We start from the raw sequence: 5,019 nt of genomic DNA on the forward strand, positions 1-5,019 counted from the left end.
ATCGAAGTCCAATCTTGGGATGGAAGAAGCTCATCAGAATGTTGAATTAAAAACATCATCAGGCAGCTCCACTCAGCCCTTAACTTCATCTCCCGCTGCTTGACAAAACATGAACTAGACGTCAGCCCCCCAAACCACGACTGCTTAATTTACAGTTTTGAAGGTGCAAGGGGTAGGTTGCGTGGCATGCAGTGAACAGGGAGGGGGAAATAAATACCTTTGCTCCTTTTGGCCCAAGCGGTTAGCACTTTGGCACCTTGTGGGTAGTTGCTGATAGGGGGCAGATATTTATGTCTGGTATTTCTTTAGTTCAATCCCATGTCATTACAAAGAATGTTTCCCAGGACACAGTAGGAACAAACAACAGAAAGCAGTTTCCTTGCTCATAATTCCAAACCTGCTTTTTCAGCCAGCACTCTGCCCCAAAAAAGGTCCCTCTCTTGGCTTCCCCTTCGAGCCATGCTACCAGAGCGCGTCTGGCTTTCTCCTGGCTTTTCAGGTACTTTCTCTTGCCTGTCTGCTTCTGACACTTATGGACACTTACAGCTGCAATCCAATCAATGCACTATCCCCTGCATTTGCAATCACTTCTCAGGGAAATTCTTCTTATTCCTCCTCTATTAGTGCTTCCCTAGGCCTTCTATGTGGCCAGTGCTTTGGGCAGTGGCTTCTCTTTTTTTCAGCTATCTTACTTTCTAAAGGAGCTTAATTGCTTCTTCCATTTAGCCATTAGCCTCGAAGAGGTCTCTGATCTATGGGCAACTACAGACAGGCATGCTGGGAGCCACCAACATCCGCCAACAGAACAACATTGAGCAACTACATCATTCACCATCCAATACATGCACAGAAATATTGACTCACATTGAGCAGCACATTACTCCACAAGTTGCTTCAATGATTTCCATGAGGCTGTTTGCAGTGTGAGGCCTGGTCTGTGTTTACAGGTTTACAAGTTTTCTGGCATAGTTCTGTTGGTTAGGGGTGTGATTCTTCTCTCGCTCGCCCCCCCCCCCCCCAACACACACACACAGAGTCCTGACTGACATATCTATGCTGGCAAAAGCCCTGGTGTAGATGCATTTATACCAGTAAAAGGACTTCTTGTTTTCTGGTATAACTTATTTTGATCAGGGAAGTGGTATAAGTATTCTGGCAAAAACATTCTTTTGCCTGTGTAAGCTTCAACTCACTTTCTAGTGTGGACTAGACCGAAGATGCTGCAGATCCAGAGTGAGAAATCTTGCCCTGAATTAGATGGGGTCCTGCAGAAGAAATAGTAGGTGATCATGTAATTAGGGACTGTCCCATAATGCCAACGCACAAGAGAACAGAGCAAAGGCTGTGCCAGCTCCCTTAACCTTGGCCCTTCTTGACTACCGAGTGCTTTACAGACTTGAGTCTCAATCCTGCACACGCTGATTGCAAAGTTGTGTGTAACATCACATCAGTTAATACAACCCACATCAGTTAATACAAGACAACCTGAATTTCTTTGTGAAAACTAGCACACTGGCTTTAACGGTGCAGAAGGACTCACCTCTGGCCCTTTGATTAGAGCTGGCTGGAGGACAACAGTTCCATTTCGCAACTTCTGAGGCTTTGGAATCTGTTTTTGTTCTGCATTGGAAAGAAACCAAAACCTTTTGAATGTGTTCACTAAATTACCATTTTCAGATTGAAAAGCTCAGGGTTTCAATTTGGGGCGCTCTCTCTCTCTCTCTCTCTCTCTCTGACCAGAAGCGACCAGAGAGCTCTTGACCTCACAACTCTCCTCTATAAAAACTTAATCAAAACCAGTACATCGCTGCCGATGTTGTGGCTTTGATGAATCCGCTATTTCGACGAAATTTCATTTAATTGAAAATGTCCCACCCAGCTCCACTTCACACATCTGCAAAGACTGGGGTTCCATTTCATCAGACTGATCCTCTTGGCAGCTTTTCTTGGGGGGGGGGGCACTGCGTTGCAATTTACATAGTCATCCATGTACTGGGGTCGATCCTATTTAACATATTCCTAAATGATCTGGACAAAGGGGTAAACAGTGAGGTGGCAAAATTTGCAGATTGCTCCAAAATTGCTCAAGAGAGTGAAGTCCCAGGTAGACAGCGAAGAGCTACAAAAGGATCTCTCAAAACTGAGTGACTGGGCAACAAAATGGCAGATGAAGTTCAATGTTGATAAGTGCAAAGTAATGCACATTGGAAAACATAATCCCAAGTATACATATAAAATGATGGGGTCTAAATTAACTGTTACCACTCAAGAAAGGTTTCAGAGTAACAGCCGTGTTAATCTGTATTCGCAAAAAGAAAAGGAGGACTTGTGGCACCTTAGAGACTAACCAATTTATTCGATGAAGTGAGCTGTAGCTCACGAAAGCTCATGCTCAGATAAATTGGTTAGTCTCTAAGGTGCCACAAGTACTCCTTTTCTTTTCACTCAAGAAAGAGATCTTGGAGTCATTGTGGATAGTTCTCTGAAAACATCCACTCACTGTGCAGCAGCAGTCAAAAAAGCAAATGGGATGTTGGGAATCATTAGGAAAGGGATAGATAATAAGACAGAAGATATCATATTGCCTCTACATAAATCCATGGTACGCCCACATCTTGAATACTGCATGCAGATGTGGTTGCCCCATCTCAAAAAAGATATATTGGAATTGGAAAAAGTTCAGAAAAGGGCAACAAAAATGATTAGGGGTATGGAACAGCTGCTGTGTGAGGAGAGATTAATAAGACTGGGACTTTTCAGCTTGGAAAAGAAATGACTAACGGGGGACATGTTAGAGATCTATAAAATCATGACTGGTATGGAGAAAGTAAATAAGGAAGTGTTATTTACTCCTCATAAAACAAGAACTTTAGGGCATCAAATGAAATTAATAGGCAGCAGGTTTAAAACAAACAAAAGGAAGTATTTTTTTCACACAATGCAGTCAACCTGTGGAATTCCTTGCCAGAGGATGTTGTCAAGGCTACGTCTATAACAGGGTTCAAAAAGAACTAGATAAGTTCATGGAGGATAGGTCCATCAAAGGCTATTAGCCAGAATGGACAGGGATGGTGTCCCTAGCCTCTGTTTGCTAGAAGCTGGGAATGGGTGACGGGATGGATCACTTGATGATTACCTGTTCTGCTCATTCCCTCTGGGGCACCTGGCATTGGCCACTGTTGGAAGACAGGATACTGGGCTAGATGGACCTTTGGTCTGACCCAGTATGGCCGTTCTTTTGTATTTATAAAAATACAGGGCTGGAAGGAGTCTCCTCCAACCTCTCCCCCTCAGCACTGAGGAGTAAAACACAACTATTCAACTGCTTATAGTATTTCACACCCACTTTACACAGGTGCAAGGCAGCGGAGAAACACGTCCTTTAAGAACAATCGATTTGTGTAACTGATTCTGACTTTTGTATGCAATGGTGTTGTAGCCGTCTGGGTCCCAGGATATTAGACAGACAAGGTGGGGGAGGTAACATCTTTTATTGGACCAACGTCTGTGGGTGAGAGAGACAAGCTTTCGAGCTACACAGAGCTCTTCTTCGGGTCTGGGAAACTGATTCGAAGTGTTACTGCTAAAAACAAGATTTGAACAGATTGTTTAATGTAAGTAGTTAACCCAGGCGATGGCTACACTACTAAATCGGCACTGCTGCGATCAATGCAGTGGTGTCCATTTAGAGGGTCTGGTGAAGACCTGCTAAGTCGATGGGAGAGCATCTCCCGTCGATACAGCACGGTGCAGACACTGCTGTAAGTCGACCTAAGTTACATCAACTTCAGTATGTAATTTACGAAACTGAACTAGCGTAATGTAGATCGACTTGCAGCCTTAGTGTAGACCAGGCCCCAGTATTTAGCAGACACACTTGAGCCACGTCTACACATACTGCACTGCAGTGGCAGCACTGCAGCATGGGTGGTGAAGACGCATTATGCCAACGGAAAAGAGCTCTCCCATCAGCATAAAGAAACACACCTCCACAAGCAGCATAAGCTATGTCAGCGGGAGAAGCTCTCCCATCAGGTTGGCAGCGTCTTCATTAAGCGCTATCATGGCGCTGTAAGTGTAGACAAGCCCTGAGTCAGTTTCCCAGACCTGAAGAAGAGCTCTGTGTAAGCTCTAAAGCAGGGGCGGGCAAACTTTTTGGCCCGAGGGCCACATCTGGGTATGGAAATTGTCTGGAAGGCCACGACTGCTCACAAAATTGGGAGTTGGAGGGCGGGAGGACTCTGGCTGGGGGTGCGGGCTCTGGAGTGGGGCAAGGGATAAGGGGTTGGGGGTACAGGAGGGTGCTCCGGGCTGGGACCAAGAGGTTCGGAGGGTGGGAGGGGGATCAGGGCTGGGGGAGGGGTTTGGGGCATGGGAGGTGTTCAGGGGTGCAGCTGAGGGTGGCGCTTATCTCAAGTAGCTCCCAGAAACAGTGGCATGTCCCCCCTCCAGCTCCTACATGGAGATGCGGCCAGACGGCTCTGCGTGCTGCCCTGTCCGCAGGTGTCACCCCTGCTGCTCCCATTGGCTGTGGTTCCCAGCCAATGGGAGCTGCGAGGGCAGTGCTTGGGGCGGGGGCAGCGTGCGGAACCCTCTGGCTGCCCCTACGCCTAGGAGCCAGATCAGGGACATGCTGCTGCTTCTGGGAGCTGTGCGGAGTGGGGCAAAACCTGAACCCCGCTCCTCGGCTGGAGCGCCAGAGCGAGACAAGCCCCAGATGCTGCTTCCCAGTGGGAGCTCGAGGGCCAGATTAAAATGTCTGGAGGGCTGTTTGTGGCCCCTGGGCCATAGGTTGCCCACCACTGCTCTAAAGCTTGTCTCTCTCACAACAGAAGTTGGTCCAATAAAAGATAATACCTTCCACACCTTGTGCCTCTGACTTTTGTAAACCTACTGTACAGACCGACGGTATTTATGCAATGCTAGAAGTAATGTAGAACCCCCTCCCAGTGACTATCTAGAAGAGGCTAATGTAGTCAGGTGAGGCCGTATGTGACAATGATCCAAAAAAACCCCAAA

This window comes from Natator depressus, chromosome 3 (assembly GCF_965152275.1).
Source record: "Natator depressus isolate rNatDep1 chromosome 3, rNatDep2.hap1, whole genome shotgun sequence".
Classification (NCBI taxonomy): domain Eukaryota; kingdom Metazoa; phylum Chordata; order Testudines; family Cheloniidae; genus Natator; species Natator depressus.